The 26,747-nt window shown below is 37.9% G+C and overlaps 1 long non-coding RNA gene across 1 annotated transcript; it reads right to left on the reverse strand.

The window, feature by feature from the left end:
* Positions 1-1,263: 1,263 nt before the first annotated feature.
* LOC118913017 (uncharacterized) lies at positions 1,264-7,698 on the reverse strand. The gene is made up of 3 exons (XR_005025043.2): positions 7,604-7,698; positions 5,809-5,954; positions 1,264-1,749 (listed from the first exon to the last, which is right to left on the reverse strand). It is a non-coding gene; the product is annotated as an uncharacterized LOC118913017 (long non-coding RNA).
* Between the last annotated feature and the right edge of the window lie 19,049 nt (positions 7,699-26,747).

Here is a 26,747-nt window from a genome sequence, read left to right on the forward strand (position 1 = left end):
CATTTAAAACATCTAAGATCTAAAAACAATACCAATTTTACAGTTAAAATACATGAATTTTGTAGTATGTAAATACTACTTCAATAAAGATGTTATTTTTTTTAAGTGTAAGACATAATGACAACTGAGTAAAACATGGCAGAGAGCACATGCATTTGTATCTGTTTCCACTCCCAATCCTACCAAAATAAAGGTAAAGAAATTTAAAAAAGAAAAAAAAACTTATGAATCCATAAGAGTAAAGTGACCAGGAATGAAAAAACAGCTAATTAAGGATAAATTCCAAATACAGAATTGTTAGAGTAGGCACTTAGTTGGATATAAGCAGGAGAAAGGGGTCAGAATGGGGGAAACACACATGTTCAACCAGTAGCAGAGTGACAGAGATTAAATAACAGAACCTAAATCCTAAATGCCTGCAGAGGTGGGTGCAAACAAGTCGTCAACTAAAGGTCCTTAGAAAGTGACAGAAGGCCTTAGAAATTGGTCTTGGGTACTCCAAATAGGATGACTAGAGTACAGAGCAGAAAATGGGGTGATCATGTCAGGCCAAAAAGGGTCCGCCTGGTTTTTCAAATTGGTGAGAATGACAACTCAAACTTGGTTCAAAGTTGCTTTCCCATTGGTACCAATAAGTCAGTAAGCAAGCATTACCAAGATAACCCCAAAATAAAGATAAGGGAATAACCCTGGCTGCCAGCCTCTGTATTTCCCATGCAAATGTACAATAGAGAAGTGGCAAAACAGCTTCATGAGCAAGAAATCTGCAGATCAGAAGGTCTCAGAACCACAGGTTCATACCTTTTATATCATTATAGAAAGTAAAGAGCTCCTTGCTCCCCAAAGATCTGCCTAGTACCCTATGATATTTGATATTACATGTCAACTTGACTGGGCCAAGGGACACCCAGATATTTGGTACAACATTATTTCTGGATGTGTCTGTGAAGATGTCTCCAGAAGAGATTAGCATTTGAATGTGAGTAAAAAAAGATCATCCTTGCCAGTGTGGATAGGTATTATCCCATCTACTGAGAACCTGAATAGAACAAAAAGGCAGCAGACAAACACTTTACATTTTTTGGCTTGAGCTGGGATGTCCATCTTCTGTCTTTGGATGCTAAGTTCTCCTAGTTCTTGGGCCCTTGGACTCTGTCTTGCCAATAGGTTTCAGCCCTGGGCAAGTTTGCTATGGATTCAGTGTGACCAAAGAAATTGACAGCAAAACGTTCTTGGGGTGAAAGGGCTATACCCAACTTTATTTCCAGATGGCAGGTCAGTCACTAAAATTCCGTTCACTCAGAGTGAGTCTGCATGCAGCAAGCTGGTCTCTGCCTCTGGGCCCCTCTGTCCACACAGCCATCCTGGGCCCCTCTGTCTGCACAGTTGTCCCGCACAGCCATCCCACACAGCCATCCTCTGGGCCTCTCTGCACAGCAGTCCCACACAGCCGTCCTCTGGTTCTCTGTCTTCGGCACTGCCCACTCCAGCCTCTGCTCTGCTCTCCTGCAGTCTTGCAGCCCTGCCACCGTGTCATGCCCAGAGTACTGGGCAGAGCTCTTTTTATAGAGTCAACAGTCATGTATTGCCCACAGGTGTCCAGTGAGCTAGTCAACCACAGCCAGGTGAGAATCCTGGCCACAGGAACTCTCATTTTATACACAGACTCAAACCAGCTTTTCTGGTTTTCTAACTTGTAGGTGGCATGCTGGGGGACTTCTTGGTCTTCTTAATTGCTTGAGCCAATTCCTATAGTAAATAAATAAATATTATATGTTACATATACATGTCAAAAGTCATCAAATTGTAAACATTAAAAATAAGTAGTTTATTATGCATCAAATACACCCTAATAAAGCTGCAAAAATTTTTTAATTGTCTAATATTGACAAAATGAAACAATTAAAAACATATATTTTAGAAAAATAGCCTCTGAGGGGACTTTTTCAACTATGTGCATACATTACTTTCACGGGTCCATTTTGAAAGACCCACGTACTCACACATACTTATAATGCTTTCACCAAAGTAGATAAGAATGTGTATGTGAGAAGTTAACTTTTGTAAACCGTGTTTGCTGCTGAGTAAATATTTGGGAAATGGATGACAAGCATTCACTGCTGGTCTCCACTGAAAGTAGAGGTCTAGAAGGAAATTCCTTCCCTTGCCTTCTGAGATTATCAATCTTTGGTTATAATCCTTCCTACATTGCTAGTCAACTGCAAAGACAAGAATGCTATAGCTGAAAGACTCAAGAAAGAGTGGTCTGGGAGAATTGAGCAAATGAATCTAATACAACTGTTAACTAGTGTCTAAACAATTCTACAAAGTTTAGAAGCTTTTGTGTCTTGGGTTTTCCAATGGTCAGTCACTGTAGGTGTGGGACCTTAGTATAGTGAAAGAAGATTCCCATCATTATGCATGATGAATTGGCTCTGTCCTCATCATAACCACATAATTGGATAATATAAATCAGGTTAAAGGTAGAGATTTCAGGAAAAAAAAAATTTTCATAATGAACAATTATTTAAATGAATAAGATAGCATATGCAACCAATACCTTACCTATAATAGGACAATAGTTAGACCACAGGGTGTAAGAAAGGAACTCAGCACAGCTAATGCTAGCACAGGTGATACTCCAATTGACGGCCCATTCAACTTCGGGCCACCAGTTTTCTTGGATTGTTAGGACTATGCACTGAAATATGTACAAGAAAATTGCTTATAAACATTGAAATTGGTATAGTGGTAATTTATGATTAATTATATTTTGGCTTTATAACTGTGTGTCATGGAGTCTACTGGTGAATATTAAGAATAGTACACTTCATAGTAACTTCAAAGAACTTCTAAAACCTGGTCATAATCTTGCCCATTATGGTATGGCCTCTGCATCGGATTTTGATAATAGGATTTATCAACAATCTATTAAAAATGTAAATGCCTTGTTAAGTAACTATCAGGTGAGGCTTCCTCCTGTGGAAAGATTCTTAAGGCTATTTAAAATAACAAAGAAAATTAGTCACCTGCACTTGATGACTTAATTGCTTTATAGGAACAGACTGCACTCCTTGCAAAGGCATCAGAACATGAGTGGGAAACTCTGCCAGTCTTACAAATACTTCCTAATGAATTCACAAGTTTTTTTCTCCCAATAAATATAAAGCTGTACCACTCAATATTTCATTCCTCATAACCCTTTTCTAAAACACTTTGGTACTTTGCTTAGGATTGCAGGGGCCCATACTGCTTATCTTAGTCTATTGGTACTGCTGTAACAAAATACCATAAACTAGGTTATAAACAACAGACACTTATCTCACAGTTCTAGAGGCTGATAAGTCCAAGATCAAGGCATAGGCAGAGGCAGTGTCTGGTGAAGGCCCACTTTCTAGGTCATAGATGGTGCCATTTTATTTTTTATTTTCTTCATATGGTAGAAGGAAACCAGAGAGGTCTCTGGGGTTCCTTTTATAAAAGCACTAATCCCTTTCATGCTGGCTCCACCCTCATCACCTAACCATCTCACAAAGGACTTTAACTTATGAACTCTTGGGGGTGATGCTGTCTCACCTGAGGGGGATTGCCCCTGGACAAGTTCACTCTGGATTCAGTGAGACTGACTAACAACAATGGAACAGTTACGGGTAAAAGGGTTTATACCAAGCTTTAGTCTCACAGCGGCAAGTCAAATGCTGGAATCACATCTGCCTCTGTCAAGTTCATAATCCGTCTCTGTCTCTGTCTTCAGGCAGAGCACTGGGCAGAGCCCTTTATGTCTAGCACCAAAATTAAGGGCTCATTGCCAACAGTTGTGTAAGCATTATCTTAGCAGTAGGCCAATTACATCATCAAGTAGATTAAGGCCAGGTGAGGATCCTGGCCATAGGCACTTTCATTTTTCCTACAAACACAAACATTCAGACCACAGCACTGCTGAAAAAAACTAGGACAAAGAATTAGACCTGTGCACATGGAAATATCAATCAGAAAGATGATTTAATCTACATGGGGACATGGATCTGGCTAAATGAATGATCCTCACCTTTCTTTACCACATCCCTTAACAAATTTCACCTTCGCCTGTACCACCCTTACCCCTTCTTCTGCCACCACCACCCACAGACACATAGACAGATGGATATGAGGGCTTAGAAGATTTATTACTAATAATAATGCTTGTTTATTCTCAATAGATATTTATTGCACAGAAAGAAACAGTCTTTAGAACACAAATCTGTTTGATCATTACTGATATAAAAAATAATGACAAAAGATAGGATAGGGAAACACAAAACCTCATATACTTGAATCTTCCCCAGCTTTTTCTTTACAGTGCAGGGTGGTAGGAAGGAGCACAGGTCTGGAAGAGGAAATGAAGACCTTGAAAATGTCAATATGAATGAAAATATCATAAACTTTTCAGGTGACTGGCTCTGAACATGGATTATAATATGTCAGTCTATGTTAGCACTGAAAGAAAGCAGAAGTTCCAAGTCCTTACTAGCTAAGCAGAAAATTAATAGTCATGCACTGTTTCAACATTGAAAAACAAAAACCAGAACAATTAAAGAAATACCATTACTCATTAATTTTAAGTTATAGTCTAATTAGTTTTGCATGTAGCCAACAGACTTCAAAAATACTGAATCCTTGACTGTCTTCTGCATTTTATGTATGTTTGAAATATAGAAAAATCCTTTTATTCCACTGACTTAGAAGGATAAAGCTAATGATATTAAAGCTGGTGTGGCACCTGACATTTTACAATTAAAGTCCATGAAGTTACAGACAGCATAAGTGACCTATAATATATTCAAAATGATGTGAGAACCAAATTTCCAAACAAAATCTTCTAAACAAGGAAAATCTCAGGAACCATGGCAGGAATATGATGTGTGAGAGACATTGATCATGTTGGAAGATGATGAGCATAGAATTTGAGGTCAGGAGTGCTTGGTTTAAGTAGGAGTCTTGCCACGTGTCGAAAACCATACGATCTGGGGCATGATCCCTCTTTAGCTAAAGCCTGGGTCCATTATGCCCATCATGCCTTTCTAGAGTAATTGTGCAGACATCAAATAACATGTAAAACTGTCATACTTTGTAAAGTATTATACAAACATAATGCATTATTTTTCTTTCTTTGCTCAGTTATAGGGTCATCTGAAAACTTTTTAACCTAAGCCAGTGTAATAAGAACCTGCTATATTACTAACTATGGAAAAGCAAATTTTATTTACTCTTGAATTTTTTTATAATGAGGTTCGGAATAAAACCTAGTGTCATTAGATTTTATCAATGGCTGTGGGGAAATCCAGTTTTTAGAGGAAATGATTTTAAGATTTAATCTTTATCCTTTTGTTTTGGGCCAGTTTTGATGATGGCAAAATCAACTTTTAATGAGCAGGGAAAGATTGGGGTCAAACAGGAAGAATTATGTTAAACACATGCAACAAATATTTTTTCTTATTTAAGGTACAATCAGTAGTTCCAAATGACTTTTAAGAAATATATCTTAAATAATCAAGAGACCACCCTCACACCCTTTATCTCCAGAGAATTACAGTTTCAAGAAATGTTAAAATATCCAACAATCCTAGTTGGTGTTTTCTCCCCTTCAATGTTTATTAGTATATTTTAACAGATTTACTAAGGTATAGCTGTCATAAATTTGTGCAATTTGATAAATTTGACACAGCAAATAATCCTAGTTTGGAATTTTCAATTTCAATTTCAATTCCATGAACTCATTTACTGTTAACCCAGTATGGCAAGTTTTACAATGATGATGACTGTACTTACCTATAGCCACAGATCCAAGGAAAGAATCAGTAATAATGTCCAGACCCTTTGACAGGGAGACCTGGGTCCATGGTCATTGCACCAGGATGCTTAGGAGTGGAATGAGGCCCTGAGTGCATGTGCATGTCAGATCCAACTGTAGCTCACTGTCAAGAACAACATTCCAATCACCTGAGCTCCTGTGTCTAAGCATAGACTGACAAACCACTTGGACACATTGGCCCAGATGGTTTCGTAATCCCTTTCAAACCTATAGTGTTATGCCTTGCCTCACATTGTAGTGCCTCCAGTTAAGAGACAATGTGTTTTTTACACATCACACAAAGTTATACACATAATAAGAAATTGGACTAAAGATTCTTCATTGGAAAAATGACTATTGAGCACTTCCAATCTCACAAATGTTTACGTGAAGGTAGGAGTATTCTACTAATATTAGGTGGCCTTAGTAAATTACGGCTAAAACTTCAGCCTCCTGACTCTAACCTCACCGCTTCCTCTGGGTGATATCTGACATAGTATCATTTCAAAGTATTAAGAGCACGCTGATGTTTCATGAGATGGGCACTGACCCTGAACAACACATTTTCTTTCCAGCAGCCATGCAGTTGTCACCTCATTCCCAAGGTAGGCTATGACTCAGTTAATGTTCAAAGCCACATCATCCCAAGTGGTGAGGGACTTCATCCCTCCTACCTCTCCCTGGAGGTAATACGGTAGCCTCTCATAGAAGGCTACCTTTAGATCAGAAGATAAAAAGCAAAAGAGTTTATTCCCTCTTCTAGGTTTTCTAGGAAACCAGTGATGAAACATACCCATAGACATAATTCAGAGAGTCATTATTATATATAGTCACAGTATATGAGTGTATAAATATGATTAGTTGGTTCTCTCCTGAAGAAGACCTAGGGGTGCACTGCCATGGTGGCCACTGATATTCTAGATCATCTCCAAGTTCCTTTCAGCTCTGACATGCAGGATTCTTAGCCAGGTTTGGAGAAAACCAACAGAGGAAGCTGGCAACCCACAGGACAATTTGAATATACAACAAAATTAAAAGAAATGAATAGGTTTTTCTTAGACTTATTTCAGCTGCTGGGGCCAAGGCTACATAAGAATGGCTGAATCTCTCCTGACTGAATACTTCACTGGGCACCTGTCAGAAATTTAGGTGTACTAGAGACCCAGGGCTAATTCAGCCATATCTGTATGTGTATACACACACATACACAGACACACACACGAAGAAGAATAAAGCACAGGCTGTGATTGTGACTTGGCAATTACCAAGTATATTTTAATTGAGATGGAATGCCACATTGGATCTTATGCCTACCAAAAGTATGATTTTTAGACCATATATACTCAATGACCAAAGAATACATGATCTATTGTTTTCATTGGACAATACTTTTGCGATGTCTCTATATTTCTCCCTTATACTTGTGGCCTCATCTCATATTAGTATTTTTATAGTAATAATGAAGTAAAATTTTATAAAGTATCTGTTTTGTTAATAATTTGAGAGCTAATTCAGGCCTCAATTTAGAGGCCTGAATTCACATTAATCTCAAAAGACTTGAATGTGAATACAAACAAACATTATTTATTCCTCAAATAAAACAGCAAAAAAAGATAACCAGAAAGAGCATGCAAGAATGTTTGTTTCTTTTTTTAAGAGACTAAAGATTGTGTAGACAAATTACTCAGGCTCCTAAGCAGTTTTAATAGTTGGTCACAAGTATTATTCTTTAACTGTCATCACTACTTGTGCCATTATCGACTGGATAGTTACACCAGAAATGTATCATGTCAAACTCTAGATATATTTGCTCTTGACATCTTGGGAGTCACATATGTAACATTAGAAGTGATTCATTCCATCTGTCTATGAAATAAACAGTATTTCAATGAGATAGATACAAAAGCTTGGGGAAGTTTCAGAAAAAAAATTTTTGTGCGTTACAGGAGATATGTATTCTTTTACCTTCTGTTGATACCACTTTCATCAATAAAGGTCTTCATATAGTTGCAAAAGATACGAAGAAAATCATTTTTATATCATACTGAGAACAACCTTGATGTATTTCCCTGGCTTTAAATTATAATGTATGTCATCAGTAATGTAAGTTGTTATAATTTACTTCTGACATTAAGATGTTGCTTTAGGGCATATTGTTGCAAATGTACCCTATTCACTTTCTTGCCTTCTAAATGCCCTTCATGTTCCAGTAAAAGAATCCAATCAAAACTAAAGACCAAAAACACTGTAAAACAAATCAAGCATATAAACAGTTCCTAAGCATTCCTGTTACATTTTAGCCCTTTAGCCAGAGGCTCTTTAAATTTCTTAAGCTGTATATAATAGTTTAACTTAGCAAACTGACCACAGAAAATGTCATCAGTACATAGTTTTCAGTCAGGTTCTTAAGGACTGCAATGTATTTCCTCCAGGAAAAACCTGGAAGATACTGGAATTATTTGGAGCACCAGGAACCACTCCAGGTAGACCCCTTACAGACCACTTCCAAAGTTAATTAACCATTTTCTTTCCCCTTGTTCCAGCTTACAGCAGGACTCCTGACACTGACCTCACCCTGCAAACAGCAAGCAGTTTTCCACTCACCTTCTCCTCTGAGATGTTCCCAAAAAGATGGAGAGGGATGGCTTTTGGAGGATCTGGATTGCTCATGTTTGGTGGCAGAAGCATGAATTTAAAACTGTTAGGGAATCTTCTACATGCAAAGTCTCTGGAATAAGGATTATTGTTGCTAACAGTGATAAATTAAGTTACTGGAACAGGATATGAATCCACTGGAGGAGAATACTACCATATAGTCAATGCAAAAATATCAGGCCACCAAAGGGGAATGCAGTGAAAAAGCTATTTCCGTAGTGATGCTTTCCTTCCAGGGTCCAAGGAGGACTTTAGTATTATCAAATAGAATAATTTATTCTTAAATACTCTACTTCCAGACAATTTAGAAAAGGAGAATACACGTGTGTATGTATGTATGTATATATGTATAGTTTTTCACATTACAAAATGATCTCAGAACCTTAGTCCTTTTACACAATATGTTTCCAAATTTCTGATTATTTTGTGTAGTTCATAATATGTGTCAAGCACCTACTTAGTATGAAGCACAGTATTATGCTAGGTATTGGAGAAATACTAGTGAATGAAACAGACATGGCCTCTGGCCTCACGGAGATAACATTCTACTTGGGGTGGGCAGATAATGTATAAGTAGAGAGAAATAATACACTTGCTGATGGTGGTAAACACTATAAAGAAAATGAATAGGCTGATGTAATTCAGAGTGGTTGAACTTTTATGCTGTTGCTTTACAGCATCAGAAAGATTTCTCTAAAGAGGTATTGTATGAACTGAGATGCAAATAGCCAAATAAATTTGTTCAGAGTAAGTGCAAAGGCATAGGGAGAAAACATCTTTGGCTTATTTAAGAAATGGGATGGGAGGAAGTCCAGGTAACTGGTATCTAGGGAACAAAAGGAAGATGATACAATAGGTAAGCAGCACCAGATAATGTAGAGGCTTGCAGACTGTGGGAAGAAATGTGGATTTTGCTTTAAATGCAATGGTACATTGGTGAAGATTTAAAGGGGGTTAATAGCATCATCTTACATAATTTTGCAAGGTCACTCTGGCTAGTTTTGGACAATGGTAAAAGGAGGCAAAAGTGGAAGAAAGGAGAGCAGAAGAGTATTAGAGTAAAGGAAAGAGATGGTAGTGTCATGGGCTAGGGTGGCAGTGGAAATGGGAGAAGTGGCCAGATTTAGGCATATATTAGAAATAAAACCCTTAGGAAGTGCTGGTGCTTTGTGGTAGACAAAATCCTACAAGGCCCCAAAAGCCCCCACTCACTAGTGTACATGTCCTGTAAAATCTCCTCTTGAGTGCACAGAACCTGTGAATATGGTGGTGTAGTCATTCCTATGATTACATTATGCTGACTGAGATTTCCTCATAGCACACTGGAATGAAATTTTGATATTGGTTTGGAAAAATAAACCTGCTGTGTTGTAAGACAGCAATGTGGCTAGGCCCTGAGAGGGGCCTCTAGGTGCTGAAAGTGACCCCCAGTGGAAGTGAATTTTACCACAACCTGATGAAGATGGACAAGAACCCCAAGCCTTGGATGAGGTCACGGCCCCACCAACATTTTGACTGCAGCCTGTGAGCCCCTGAGAACCTAACCTGTGCCTGGACTCCTGATCCATGGGAACTGAGAGAAAATAAATTCTGTTGTTTTATACTGCTAAGCTTATGGTAATTTGTTATGCAACAATAGAAAACTAATACATGGTTTACAATGGATAGGAAAGAAGAAAGGTTGAAAGCAAGGAGAAGTTCAAGATTTTTGGCTTGATGTCTAAATGCCATCCTCCAATCCTCTGGAAGAGTCACTCCAGAAGATGACCATCAAAAAACTTCAACAAAGATCCTGGCACTGTTGCAGTTGCAGCTGCATTCATCCCTCCAGTTCCTGGACTTGCCATTGTAATGCGGAAGGAGATATTTAAGCTGGCCTGTGCATTCAATAAAACAACAAATTTGACTAGTTCTACATTGTCGGAACTCAACCAAGAATTAGGAGAAGTGCGAGTTGTAGTGCTTCAAAATCGTGCTACTATGGACTATCTATTGTTAAAAGAACATATGGGATGTGAACAGTTTCCAGGGATGTGTTGTTTTAATTTGTCTGATTTTTCTCAAACTATTCAAAATCAGTTAGACAATATCCATCATATTATTGATAAGTTTTCACAAATGTCTGGGTTACCTAACTGGTTTTCTTGGTTTCACTGGAGATGGTCAGTAATTGTAGGTCTGCTTTTGTTACGTATCTGTATTCCTATTCTGTTAATGTATGTACGCAATCTAATTAGTAGTTTGTTAAAATCTATACATGCTTATGTTACTCTACAAGAAGTTATGTCAAAGAAATAATCAATCTTCTCATGTTTTCTTCTGTCTGCTACTTTTATAGCTTTTCTTCTTCCTTCCTAATTACAGCCCTTTAGTAGAATTCATGCCTCATATTTAAAATTACTGAGTATCATAATTCTTCCAAGTGGTAAAGATACCTCAAGACAAGTGCTGGGCATAGAAGCCACAGGGCATAAATATGCAAAGAAGTAAAAAGCTAATCTTTTCAAAGAATATTGCTTCTCTCTCACTTACCAAATTTACATTTCCCTGTATGGCCCCAGAAGACGGCTGGTTAGCCAGAGACAGGTAAGATTCCTCAAGGGAGGAACAACCTAAGACAGGCACAGTCGCAAGGGGGCCATCAGGTGAGAAATTGGGGGTCAACAGAGGTGAGGCTTAGAACCTCACCCCCCCTGTTTTGAGAGAAATCTTCTGCATCTGTGGATGTTTTGTTGCCCTTGTCTAGCTTGGATTAATACTTAGTCTATAGGCACAGACCTGATCATCTACACTTGCCTTCTTACAGCACTAACTTATGCTTTCTATCTTTATCTTGCATCTACCTACCACTTCAGCATTTTATTTAAAAAAAAATAAGGGAGAAATGTGGGATTCACATATAAATCAAGTATAAAAGTCAAATGAATAATCATATCTGACTTGATTGTTTATAGTTCATGATGCGTGATCAAAACCAAAAGTTTCTGTGATGACTGCCCTTGCACTGTTCGCCGTGTAAGAACTTATTCACTATGTAAGACCTTGTTCACCATGTAAGAAATTGTTTGTTATGCTTCAGAAGATTGGAGACTGTTGAGAGTTAGGCTTGGGGTTGATTAATGATTGTGCATTGAGTCCCCTATACAGAATTTTATTGTTGTAAACAACCATTTGATCAATAAATATGAGAGGTGCCCTCTCAAAAATAAAAAATAAAAAAATAAGAAAAATAAATGCCATCCTCCACTGAAAGGAACAGATTCCCTTAGAAAAATAGCTGATTCTGAGACTAAATCAGAGAAAGAACAAAAGAAGCCACAAATATTTTTCTGTGCCAGATAGGAAGTACTCAAAGAATGAGAGCTATGTCAAAAGTCACATGGGGTCAGATTGAAGGGAACTGGCCAACTCTTAGACCTTTTGAGCATTATACTTAATTATGAAGTAATGGGTTACAACCCATTAAAAGAAGCAGTGATTCATAGGTCCATGACACACAAATAAATGAAAACAGAAATCATAGAGAAGGTGTGGAGTAATGGAAGTTTTCAACCAGAATTCCTGCCTGGCCTTGATTATGATATGCATATAAGGGCCTGTCTGCACATCAGTGTGATGTTTACTGTAGCAGAGCCACTGCTCAGTCACAGAATTGCCAGTCCTAGTTAAGGGGTGAGAGTGGCAGCCATTCTCTCCTCCCCTCCATTCCTGGTACATAATTGTACGTGACTTCCAGTCACCAGGGACCAGTCCAAATAGTTCCTCCCAGAGAAAGGGGCAGGGGGAGTGGAACACGTGGGGTGAAGAGGGGAAGCTGGGGAGTGGAACCAAGCAAGACGGGGTGGAGCCCACTGGGAGAGAGGGAGAGAGCAGAGCATGTGCGGTTTGGAGCAGAGCGCTGCAGGGAAACAAACCTTTAATGGCCGACCTACCCTTTCCCTTGTCATCCTCAGTATCTTCAGATTCTTAGGGAACTTTTCCCAGGCAGAGAACCCCCTTCCTCCTGGATTCACAAAAGGAAAAGTTCTTCCTTAGAGCAAAATGCTAACTAGTAAATCTGGAAGGAATTATGAAGATAGAAAACTCACCATTTGATAAACACCATAGTCATGATTGATTCAAGTGGAAAGTATGAAAGAATGCTAAGGCTGCGGGGTGGAGGTTTTATGAGAACAGTAGACCAGTCAAGGTTCAAACAGAGAAGCAGAACCATTAATAAATTTTATATGTAAATATGTATATGCATATGTTTTATAGATATGTGATTATATATATAATTTAAATATATAATTCATAATTTTATTATATAATCATGTATTAACAGCTTACATAATACATATTATATAATTAATTTTTGAGATATTTTAAATTTTTAATTGAAATATAGTTGATATACAATATTATATTGGTTTCAGGTGTACAACATAGTATTTGACAATATATATATATATATATTAGTAAATGCTCACCATAAGTGTAGTTGCTGTCAAAAAATATTAAAGTATTACTGACTATATTCCCTATGCTGTATTTTCATCCCTATGACTCACTTATTTTATATTTGGATGTGTTTGCCCCTTTATCTCCTTCACCTATTTCACCCTTATACAATTTATATTCTATGTTTTATTATATGCAATAATTTATCATTATTGTAATTATAATAAGTAATGTGTATATGTACTATGTGTGTGTGTGTGTATTATATCCTTGCAGTAAGATTTGGCCTCCTGCCATTGAAGAAGCAGGTGAAGCAGACTGCAGTCTCTGTGTGATGCTGGAGTTTTAAGTCCAGAGGGCAGGCAGTGAGCAAGAGAAAAGTGAATGTAAAGTAGCTGGGGAGGAAGGGAAGCAAGAATGAATGTGCTGGAATACAAATGCAAGCGGCAGACCATGAAGACTGAAAACTTTCAGCTGCTCTTCTTGCTTCTGATATTGATGGTATCTGTGTCCTATAAAGTCAAGCATCTTACCTGACCCAAGAGTCAGAGAAGATGAAAAAGGAACCAGGGAGAGGTGAACAGTTGCAAACCTGGCCACTACATACTAGTGAGGTGACCTAATAGACAAGTGGCAAGGTGCAAGAACACAGAGGGCTGCTGCCTCACTTCCACCCTCTGGTTCTGCCCAGCCCAACCAGAAAATTTCTGGGAAGTGTAGTTTAGCCTGGTCAAGTTGACACACTACAAAGCCATCATAAGTGGTATATAGGTTTAGACTTAATGTATCTTCCCACAAAATAGTTAATGTTTCCAAAGTGAAAATGGTGACTTTAAGGTAGAAAAATGTGGCAGAACCAACCTGATGAAGGTTTGCATCACTTCTTGTGGAAAGGATGATCTTCATGAGCTTCCTCATGCCCTTAGAAGGACATGGCATCATTCCTCTGGCAGTCCTACCAAGAAAGCATGACCGTGTCCGGACCTGAGGAAACCTCATAAAGACCCAGGTTGAGTGGCATCCTACAGAATGAAAAATATGTACTTTTTAAAAACATCAAGGACATAAAAGGCCAGGAAAGGCTGAAGAACTGTTCCAGACTTGCTATGACATCAGAACTAAATGCAAAGCATGACCCTGGATGGCACCTTAGAACAGAAGGGAAAATAGATCTGAGATATGGATGGATTTCAGGTTTGGTTGTAGTCTTCTATCAATGAAAGGTCCTGTTTGGGATGATTGTGTAGCAATTATGTTGGTGAGTGTCACACTGAAGTATCTGACGAAGAAGGGACACCACATCTGCAAGTTGCTCCTAAGTTGTTCAGAAAAATAATAATGATAATGGAATATATTTTACATGTATTCACAGGAAAGAGAGATAGAACAAATGTGGCAAAAAATAATTAGGGAAGCTACAGTGAAGGTGATTTGAGAGTTCTTTGTACTGTTCTTGCAAATTTCTTATTAGATTAAAATTGTTTCAAAGTAAATTACAAAAAAGAACAAACAGGAAATGAGGAGGTCAAGACAATAAACATTAACCATGATTTTTACAAGATGCAAATTGGGGGCTGAGAAATAGCACAAGACTAATAGGAATATTTGGTCTCAAGAAAGCGTTTTAAAAAATTCATTGATAGAATCTGTTTGTATGTCCACAAGAACGATATAAGTGACAGAGAAGGATAGAGAGAGAGAGTAATTTCAGTAGCAAAATCCTTGAGAAGCACCAAATGATTGATATCCATGAGACAAGTACATGGTATGGGGTAAATTGCAGAATTTCCAGAATCTCCCACCTACCCTTAGTTCATTTACTTATCAATAGGTGTTTATTGACCTGAAGCAGGGGATGGAGGGGAAAACTGCCATTCTTTCCTCCCCTCTGTTCCTGATATGAAATTGGTCTGATGTCTGCCAGTCACCAAGGACCTGCCAATGGAGTTCCTCCTGGAACGGGCAGGAGGGAAGTAGAGAGCGTGCTGCCAGAAGAGCTCCAGTGGCAGCCAGACGAGACAGACTGGGCTGGGCCTCGCTAGCAAATTCCAGCAAGCTGTGAGCAATAAAAATCGGTTTCTCCCAACCTACCCTTCCCCTTCAGTTTCACCGGTTTCATAGGGGGATTCGTCCTGGACCAGGAACACCCTTCACTCTGTAGCTACAGATGGGGTGGTCTTTGAGAGAGGCAGAGACTTTTGCTCTTCAGAACAGAAAGGAAGCAATGCATTTGGATTCAGATTTTAGTAGGATTTACTACATATGACATACTAAAAGCAGAAATGTCCATGGCCATGATGATAGTAATTAAAATCAGAAAAAAAAATGGTAAAGCAAAAATGATTACATTATTTATAAAAAACGAAAAGAAGCCTATGCCAGCTCTGGGGAAATTTGTGTAACCCCATCCAGTCAAGTCACCCAATGATTTGCCAGCGTATGTTGCTGGCTTCACTCTGGTTTTTTCGGTAGAGGTGAAAACCAATTTTCATTTGAAGCAGAAAAATGCTTTGTTGAGGCAGGGATGTGTGTGACTGTTAGTAGAAAAAACAACTGGGGAGTTAACACTTCAGTCTTTTGTACCAAATACTTCAGGCTTTGAGATCTGTCATTGAATCATGATCTTTTCACAAACACCTTACATTTTAGGATTTTAAAACTCTGATATAATGGAATTAGCTGCTATTTTCACTTACTTATCAAAGCAAAATCTTTTTAAATAAGTCCACAAAATTGTCCTTCTAGAATATTGATGAACTTGCCAATATTCCTTCCTTGCCGTGTACATTTTTCTGTTTATGTTTTAGATTAAACATAATTATTATCTGTTTGATAAATATCCTGTTTCTAGACTCTTTGCTAACAAAGGAAATTGTATCTTTTTGAAATGTGTACACAATTCCAACTTCACTGGCCTTGTGAATTGCACATCGGTGATACTAGCCAGCTCTAATTTAAATCCCAACTCCATTACTTACTATCTCCTTGATGTTGCAAAACGTACTTATCTTCTCTAGCCTGAATTTCCTCAAATGTAAAATACAAAAGGGGTTGCATTCAGTGGTTCATTTGAGTCTGCTCCTATAATTCATCCTTTCCCTGGGGTTACACTAAGTACTTTAATCCTTCTCCTGGGATTTCACTACATAATTAGTTTAAATCACATGTCTTAAGGCCACTGAGACTTAATACTAAGATAGAAAGAGGTAAACTCTTTAGCAGGGCCTGTTTAGAATTATCCATCCATCCCACATTTATCTCTACAGATTTTCTAGTTATATTAATGACATTTACTAAATAGTTAAGGGCTAATTTTAGGATTCAGTTCTGCATAAAGTGGCCCTGCCTTGTGGAGCCTACCATTATTGGGATGTTGTGCAGATTAAATGAGGGCACAAACATGGCACATAGAATGTTCTCAGTAAATGTTAAAGTTATCTTTATTGTCATTAGTCATTCTTGATCCTTTTACTAAAATCCATGCTGTACTTCAGAACCCAGATATATAATACACTTCACTTGGACAGCAGAGTTTGGAAACTAGCTTTAAACCAAAAGGTATAAATTACCATTCTCGAATAACCTTCACAAGGACACAAGAACTCAAAGCAAGGAAATGTCACTGGCAACACCAAAACTCAAGTCTTCTGATTTCTTTTCTAATTCTCTGTTGTCTTCTTTTTTAGAAGAGATACTGTGCTATATTTCCACACTGCTCCCAATCTCTCTTCAGGAGACTGCCCCTCATTACCTTAGTTCAATTGGTGATAAGCCTATCATATCACATTGCTTCCATCACCACACAAAATATTACTCAAGTGAGAATTCATTAGTTTCTTACTCTTCCACCCAATTCTCTCATGTCCATTTGCTGTATATTTCCTGTCATTACCATTTCTTTCTCCAAAGAGGTTAAAAATCTGTGTTTTTGTTGTTCCTATCCAGTGCTAAACACAGGTCCATTTTTGCTTTGCTAAGATTTTCTAATTTATTGGTTAAGTACTTTTGCTTTTAGCCATTGATTTGATTAGCACTTCTATGCATTTCTAGAGAGGCCCTAGGAACTTTGTATTTTGTAAAAGCCTATGTTTTCACCCAGGGTTAAAGAAATCTCATTGCTATATCCAATATGGACAAAGGCACTCATCTCTCTTAGAGATTACCACGTAGATTTATGTTACTATGATTTCTGTAGTAGTCACTAGAGGACCTCTAGGGCTTTCAGTCATACAGAAATGACTATCTCCTTAGAAAAGCAGTCTAAACGCAACTGATTGTCAATGGCTAGCAGTTTAAACCCTATTAGGTACCATGCTAATAATGGGCAATTGAAGCACAATGAGACCCGACATTGTTCTCTATTTAAAACCATTTTTCCAGGTTCTTAAAACCTTAAAATAAAAATTAAGTATCATTAAAATGACCTGAGAGGTACAGAATTCTAACACAAATAGAAAGCAGGTTAGTAAAATCACTCTTGATATGCTCTTATCATAGTGTGTTAAATTATTAAATGAATGGAGTGGAAGGGTCTCAAAAATATTTCATTATCCACTCACTACCAGTCTTCTAAGCCTGATGCCTCTTTGTCAGTTCATGCCATGTGACACTAATTAGCAATTTGAGACACTGCCCCTCAATTTTCCTCAGGTACCTGAGCTCTACTTGGTCATTCTAAGTTGGAGGAGGTTTGAAAAGTTCTAGTGGAAACTTTCTGACTGAGTGCAATACCTTTATCCTTTGGGGGATCGAGAGGAGAAGGGACAAGGAACATCTTGTGTCTAGAGTGACCACTGGACCAGGGATGATTTATGATTTCAAGGAAAAAGTTGTCAAGAACTGATTGTTTTCCCCCAGGCTGTCTTTGGATCTTCATGTTTGAATTAAATACACATAAGAGTTGGGATATTGTGCGCATCACAATTATAGAATGGTTTATGTGAAGCCAGAGACATCAGTTCTGCATTCAACTGTCTTTTCAGGTCACTAGTGTGGGGTGCAGAAATTTTCCTCTTTTTCAAGCTATGTCCTTTGGCTGGTCTCATAATTAAATCTACATAAAGCAGATCAACAGGGGAAAAGCAAATTTAATTTTGTACATTCATGAGCCCTATAAAAATATGGGACTCAAAGAAGTGACCAAAGCAGGAAGCTCTTATATGTTTTAGACAAAGAAACAATAAATTTGTGAAGAATTAAGAAAACAAATGAGTTGGGACTTGGGGTAGCAAATTGGTGAAGAAGCAACAATGTTTGTTTATACAGCCTTCTTGGCTTTAAATTCCCTCTCTGGTGATAAGCGTGCCTTCTACTCTCCTGGTACATCGAGGGTAATTTCCCATGGCAGATTTATCTCCTGCTTTCAGGGAGGACAATGAAGGTTCAAAGTGTCTTTCTTGTACCAGCTGTTTATCAAATACCTTTAATTCAAAATGATCAATATGCCAAAATGTCATAGGATGGCATATTCTGCTTCCCTACATGAGCAAAGCTTTTTTGTTTGAACTTTCTGTAAATGACCAGCAATCATCACAGCCAAATGAATCCACAACTTAAATATATGCTGAGGCTGAGTAGTTTCTTTCTAGATTCTTCTGGTTGCAAAAGTCTGGAAGAGTTAACTGAGCTTTTCTCACATTTTTGGTGGCCCTACTTTGCTGATTCCCAATAGCATGTTTAATCTACTGTCTACTAACCTGTTGGTTAATGTAACAACTTGTTAATTCTTTATCCATTCATATGTATTTATCATTTTATCATGTTTATACTATGTTAGGAGCTATAGAAACACAGGATATAGTAATGAACAATAACCTGTCTCTGTTCTCAGTAAACTAAGAATTCAGTAAAGAAGACAGACAAGCAAACGGGCAGCTTTATCTCAGGTTGTATGAGCCACAGCAAACAGTGTTGGGAGGCATGGTAGCACAAAAGAAGAAATAGTAATTCAAGTTCAGCTTGAGAGGTCAGGAAACCTCAGAGGAGATGCTGTCTCAACCACAATTAGCTTAGCAGGGGAACTGAGGGGAAACTGAGGTAAGGGCACAAGTGTCTGAAAATCTACAAGATTATTACATATTCATTTCTCTCTCCCATTCATGTTTATTTATTAGATTGAATTACCATATTCATTTGTTTATATTGAAGATGGATAGGTAGAGCTGATCTGCTCACCATTTAGCAAAATATATTTTTGAAGTTGAAAGTGTGTCAAGAGTAGAAAAATGGGTGTCATCCTAGACACCAGAAATTACAGCATGCTTCTAGGGCATTAGCTTTTGGTTTTACAGCAGCTAGAGTTTAAGAGTGGCTTGCAGTTATCAAACTGGACTACAGGGCACACTGAAGGGGTTCGTCAGCATGAAGCATCATGCCATGGTTACCTATACCTGTCCCTTCCATTCTGCCCTCTAATGACAGGGCAGAAAGAGTCCTGACTCCTTTTCCTGGGAGCAGCTCACCACGGGTGAATTACTTAAACTCTGTAGACATCATTTCCTCTATTCATAAGATGCAAAAACATATACCTGCTTACTGGATTGTTGTAAGGAACATTTATAATTATATTAATTCTCAAAAGCAGAGTAATACACACGGTAAGTGCTCAGATTATATAATTATTTTTATGGAATTACCATTTATGTAATTATTAACATTATTAGTATTAGTAGAATTATATAGAAGGTGATTTCAACTCACACTTCAGCAGTCTATAGACAAGTGCTTTCCAACTTTTAAAATTATATACTTCAGTAGTTTAAAGAAAGAAAGATTTAGTATACGCATTAAATAGAAATAAAAATTCTCCTTCCTAATTACAACCCTTAAATAGAATTCGTGCCTCATATCAAATTTACCGAGTATCATAATTCTTCCAAGTGGTAAAGATATCTCAAGACAAATGCTGGGCATAGAAGCCACAGGGCATAAATATGCAAAGAAGTAAAAAGCTAACCTTTTCAAACAATATTGCTTCTCTCTCACTTACCAACTTTACATTTCCCTGTATGGCCCCGGAAGATGACTGGTTAGCCAGAGACGGGTAAGATTCCTCAAGGGAGGAACAACCTAAGACAGGCACAGTCACAGGGGGGCCATCAGGTGAGAAATTGGGGATCAACAGAGGTGAGGCTTAGAACCTCACCCCCCGTTCTGAGAGAAATCTTCTGCATACGTGGATGTTTTATTGCCCTGGTCTAGCTTGGATTAACACATAGTCTACAGGCACACACATCACCTACATTTGCTCTCTTACAACACTAAACTATGTTTTCTACCTTTATCTTGTATCTACCTACCACTTCAGCATTTTATTAAAATTAATAATAATAAAGGGAGAAATGTGGTATCCACATATAAATCAAGTATAAAAATCAAATGAGTATTCATATTTGAACTGACTGTTTATAGTTCATAGTGGATGAGCAAAACCGAAAGTTTCTGTGATGACTGCCCTTGTACTGTTCACTATGTAACTTATTCACTATGTAAGAATTTGTTCTCCATGTAAGAACTTGTTTGTTATGCTTCAGAAGATTGGAGACTGACAAAAATTAGGCTTGGGGTGGATTAATGATTGTGCATTGAGCATTGACTCCCCTGTACAGAATTTTATTGTTGTTAACAACCATTTGATCAATAAATATGAGAGATGCCCTCACAAAAAAAAAAAAAAGTACACACTTCCAATGGTAATATAAATAAGTAACCAGGATGTAATGTATAGCATAAGGAATATAGTCAAAATATTGTAACAACTTGGTATGGTGATAGCTGGTACCTAGAATTATCATGTATATAAATGTTGAATCACTGTGTTGTACACCTGAAACTAATGTAATGTAATACTGTGTGTCAACTACCCTTCAATAAAAAATAATTATCTACAAAAAAATAAAAGAAAAGAAAAAGAAATGAAAATTCTATTTTTTCCCTATATATTTTCACCCTGATGACACCTGTTGGAGGGGGCTTAATTAATTTGTAGTCCATTGTTTCAGAGCATCCAGCACAGTGATGAACAAATAGTTGTTAGTTTTCTGAAATGTACTTGATGTGGTTTAGTTGATAGTCTATAAATATTTGTGAAATGTGCAAAAGATACAATGAAAAAACCTTGTCTTTCAGAGGGCTGTTGGTTCCTAGACCACTTTATACATATACATATATATATGGTCAGTTTCCCAAGTTGATTGTTATCTTCCCCTTACAATAACTTTTTCATTCTCTACTACTTTTTCCTTCTTCTGTACTCACCCAGCAAATTGTCAATCTTAGTGATACTCAACTGACTGCCATTGCTTGTCTACACCCAAGCAGCTGGGAAAAAAAACTGTCAAATAATGTTGACTTGGCTAGGAAATAATCCTGAGAAATTCTACTGCATTTTTCTGGTATATTTGCTTCCACACTCTCCAAAATGAGTTCTTCTGAACTTATTTCTGCTCAAATCATCTATACTCTCTCCCACCACTCTCTCCCAGTTGATAGTCTGCTCAATACTTTCTGATACATGAATATAATCAGAGAGAAGTTACTTTATCATCTCACCTCCAAATCTACTAATTTATGTGCATGTGTACCCGTATTTTCTGCCTCTCCTCCATGACAGTGGATGAATGCCCTATCTGTACCCAAGGCCATTCCTTCTAGTTGTGCTCTGCATCTCATCTGCTCTCAATCTATCAGGTGGAGAATCTACCTTTAATTTTGTCTCCTTTTCCCTACATCATCATTTTCTCCCTCTATCCTTGCATGATTCTTCAAAGGATACATACATGCTCTATTATCACCTCTCTAGTGAGTACATTATTTCTTCTCTCATTTTCCCAACTACATTTATTAAAGTTGTTTTGTGTAGTTGTCTCCATTTCCTTCCATCCTTTCTTCAGCCCTCTCCAAGATGACTTCTGTTCCTGACTCTTCTGAGAACAAACTTGTGAGTGTCATCAAAGACATGCACATTGCCAGGGCAATAGTCCCTCATCTCACTTGACTTCTCAACAGCTTTGGACACTTACCCCATATACTCTTTTTCTAGAAACAGTTTCTTCTTAGGTTTCTTTACACTGCCCTGGTTTTCCTCCCTTCTTATGGGCCACTTCTCAGAATCCATTGCTGCCTTGTCCTTGGCTTGTTATGTAAATGTTAAGAGTGCTCCAAAGCTCCTCCTTAAACCATTTCATCACTCCATCTACCTCCTCTCTCTTTAGATGACCTCATGTAGTCTCATTACTTTAAGTGCAAACTATTAAGAAATAATTCATAAATATATATCTCAGGTCTGACCCCTCCTGAAATTTCCAATACCACTGCCTGCTTATCTTCATCACTTAGAAATCTTTTGAGCATCTCAAATTTAATACAGTCATCATGGTACTATTGATTAAATCAATGTTTCCAACAAATCTGACTGCTCTTGAGTTTTCCCACATCAAAAAGAACACCACCCATTATCTAGCTTATATGACTTCTCTGTACTCTTTTGCTCATATCTGGCATCCAATTCATCTGCAAGTTCTGGGAACTCTACCTTTAAAACATATCCTAAATAGGTCTAATCATCATGTTCTTTCACTTGAACTAGAGCAATCACCTCCCACGTGGTCTGTTTGATGCAACACCTGCCCTTCCCACCCTTATCATCCATTTTGCACTCATTTGTTGAAATGAATTCCTAAAAATGTGCATCAGACCATGTTCCCGTGCATCCACACCATGTTCAAAACCATCCAAAGACTTCCCATCATGCCTAAAATAAAATTCAAACTCTTTACTCTGCTTAAAATGCCCTAATTATGGCCTAACTCCTGACTACCATACTGATCTTACCTTTTGTCTCTTTCTTTTCTGTTTGCCTGTCCCTTGGCTTTCTGATTCTAACTTAAAGCTATTGTACTAACCATTCTCTCTCAAGTTAAAAGTCATCTCCACAGAGAGGCTTCCCTGAAATTTGATCTAAAAGTCACTATTTTGTCACTTCAGTCTTTTTTATCTGCATCACTATTATCTCTGAGTTTTGTTTTCTAGTTTTTTGGTCTTACTCCAATTCTAGAATGCAAGCTGTGTGAGAGCAGGGATCCCATCTGCTCTTGTCTATATTATTGTATCCGTAGATCCTAGATAGTAACTCAATAAGTATCCTTTGTTCATGATCCTTGTGGTCTCAAAGCCAACAACGGTGTATGGATTCCTTCTCAGGTTGCCATCTCTCTAGTTCCCTTCCACCATCATCCCTCTGATGAATGGTAGCCAGGAAAAATTCTCTGCTCTTAAGGACTCATGTGGTTAGATTGGGCCCACCAGGATAATCTAGGATCATCTCCCCCTTTCAGGGTCCATAACTTTAATCACATCTGCAAAGTGTCTTTTGCTGTGTAAGGTAAAATAGTCACAGGTTCCAGATGACTAGGTGTGGCTCAAGGAGGAAGCGGGTTCCCAGCTCCAGGCAAGTTCCTTATAAATCCACTGAGACCAAATGAAAACAAGGGAAAGGGTAGGTTGGGGATTAAAGGTTTATTTCTCACAGCTCAGTCTCTCTCCTGGCGAACTCCAGCTGCTTAGTGCTCTCTCTGTCCCAGCACACTCCCAAGTCCTCCCTCTCCTGCCCTGGTGTGCTTTCCTTTCCCCCACCCTTTCCAGGAAGAACTCCATGGGCAAGTCCCTGGTGACTGGCTGGCACCTGTCTAATTACGTACCAAGAACAGAGGGAAGGATAGAATGGCTGCTACTCTCCATCCCTTACCCCAGACCAGCAATTCCATGAGGAACCAGCAGCTCTGCCCTGGTAACCACTGCATTGATGTGCAAATAGGCCCTTATATGCATACCACTATCAAGGCCAGGCAGGTATTATTTGAAAACTTCCACTTACCCAACACTAGGGTGTGGATATCTTGGGAACTGTTATTTAGTCTACCATACTCACAAGACTCATAGGTTTCTAGGCTCCCAGCCTCTGGCTTCTTTCAGAAAATCAGATCCCCATATTCATGGGGATCCTATTCCTGTACTGGTCCAGATGGTTGTAGGGCCCAGGTGGATGTCCCTGAAGATATCCTGCTTCAATGCCTATAAATGACTGTGTTGATAAAGGTGGGTGGGCTGATACAGAACAAGCATGGTGATTAAAATGATCATTTGAAATGTTATTTTTCTTTCATCATTTAAAAAATATAATATTTAGAAAAATCAGCTGCTACCTTTATATAAGGTGGCTTTTTATGTCTAATTCTCAAAGCAACCTGGTAATTATGAAGATGAGAACTGCACAATGAAATTTAATTTCACCAGAATAATAACAAGAGAACAAACTCTTTTTTAATTTTTTTATTTTATTTTCAAGGAAGATTGGAAATTACCCCTTCCCATCCTCCTTTTTGGTTTCCAGAATTGCTCTCATAATGGATTTTTATCTGTTTTAAAAGTAATTTCCTTAATATTTCAATGGTCAGAGATAGCGAGGATTGCATGTCTCTTCAGGAAACATATATTTCATCAGCACTGTCACAGTCTAGAGTCTCAGGGCTTGTAGACTGATGATTTTGCCCATTCTTGCTATCAAACACATAGCACAGAAATAAATGTGTTTGTCTGTTTGAGACTTTAATGAAATTGAAAACATAGTAACATTTTTCAATGTCAATAAGCCCATTTCTTGTTTAGATGCTAATGTTGGTTTTCCCTAAGGATTCCATCCTCTAATTGTGAGTCATGACATTTTTTTCTAGGTCTGAATGCTGGATTCCTAAGAATGGCTTGAATTATGCTGGGTGGTTTTCATCCCTAAATAAGACTGCATTTTTGGTTTTTTTTTTTGCCTGAAACCTATGGCATAGAGAAAGGAGATGATATGAGGATGCTCTTGACTTAAGTAATTCTTCTTCCTCCTTTAGGTTCTGAGTTTAGGTGTTACTTTCTCTGTGAAATCTTTCTGGCCCTCTCCTCACTTTGTCCCATAGACTTCCATATTATAATACTTAAGACTATGTGTTAGCATTGTCTCTTTCCTTCTCTGTACTTTTAACCAGATGGTAACCTCTCTGAGGAAAGAAATTCTATTATTTTTATTTACCATCAAATTCACAGTGCTCAACAAATATCTGTTAAGTTAATGAACCCATTGCCTCTTTCTAGCTCATAAATATAGGAATTTGCCCAGTGTCCTATACTTGGTTTCACTCATAACTGAATCTTAGAAGCTAATGATAACATCTGAGCCTCATATCTTTTTTACATTTCTACCAGAAGCCCCAGATATACTTTCTACATGCTTAGCCCCCTCAGATCATTTACCTCTACATACACATCCTTCCTGTTTCTCTATCCAGTCTTTGTCATACAGCACTCCTGGTAGTCCACTAAATGACCACATCTTCTAATTTCTGAGGTTTTGAGCATGTCACTGCCTCTGCCTACAGTGATGTAATTCCTAGTTATCATCTCTTACAGAACTTCCTTGAGTTGTCAAGATGAGTTTTGGGCCTCCTTCTAAATCATCCTGTAGTACATGCTTATCCATATCAGAAGCAGATCATATTGTATTGTGATTACCTAGTCAACCTTTTCTGCACCATCTTCCTCCTGTATGCAGCATAGTGATTGATATATCTTAAATGCTTGATAAATATATTTGTCTTCTGATTAATTTCCTAAATGAAGTTTTAGCTTTGCAGACTTTAATATCAATGTTTATAAACAGTAAACTCAGAAACTGTCTCAGTCGGCTTTTGCTACATTATTGCTGCATCACAAACCATACCAAAACTAAGTAGTTTCAAACATCAAGATCTTATTTCACCTCCATGAGTTTGCAGGTCAGCTGTAGCTCAGCTTAGCTAGGTTGGACTCCAGGCTCTGGGCTCTAGGATCCAGGTTGGGTTCTGATGTACTACACATAATTTTCACACTCTTTGTGCCAGTGGCAACTTGGCCATTTTCTCTTCATGAAGAATACTAGGAATCTCAAAGCCAAGCCAAACCATGCAAACATATTTAAAGCCTCAACTTAGTTCACATCTACTATCTTTCAACCCCAATATCAACAAGACAAGAAAGTTTTCTCTTCCCATGGTGAGAATGGCAGGAGAACTAATGTTTGCTGAACAATAATCTAAACCATCACAAACCCTCTAAAGAACACTGGCAATAATAGATGTTGAGCTCTCACTACTATAAAAAGCAATACACAGACAAAATTAAATGTCCCTGATACAGTAATAATCTTGGCAATGTTTCTGGTTCTCAATTTCTAGTTTATTCACTGGGGATTCCTTGGCATGCTAGTGAAGTGATGAAAATAAAGCTTCTCTCAGAGACACAACAAAGCCCTAAAAAAATCGAACATGTTGCCTGGTCTTCAATTAGTTTTACCATGATCCGAAGTAACATCATATATCTCAAAAATTCCTTATGCCTAATCTCCTAATAAAGAGGAGATTGAAATCAGTTCAAGTTAGGATTAGAAAACATCAAACCTGAACATGAGGCCAAAAATCTAAATCCATCTTTTCCCACAGACTACCCTGTGTATTTGTCATTTCATGTAGTTAATTTTTGTCTGTCTTTGAGGAGAGTGAGTTGTGGGGATGGTTTTTAATGGCCTGAAAAATAAGGAAGTATTATCATTGCAAATGCCATTCAAAGTAACTTTTAATGCAAAAGGTATCTGAATATTGCAGCTGGAATCCATTTTATTTGTTAGTAATCATGAGATATCCATATACACTGATGAAAGTACTCTACCCCTTTGCCAAGTACTTATCAGGGTATAGAGATGAGGGAAATAGTTTTAAAACTGTATTGAGAAGGTTGATTTTTAACT

This window comes from Manis pentadactyla, chromosome 8 (assembly GCF_030020395.1).
Source record: "Manis pentadactyla isolate mManPen7 chromosome 8, mManPen7.hap1, whole genome shotgun sequence".
NCBI lineage: Eukaryota > Metazoa > Chordata > Mammalia > Pholidota > Manidae > Manis > Manis pentadactyla.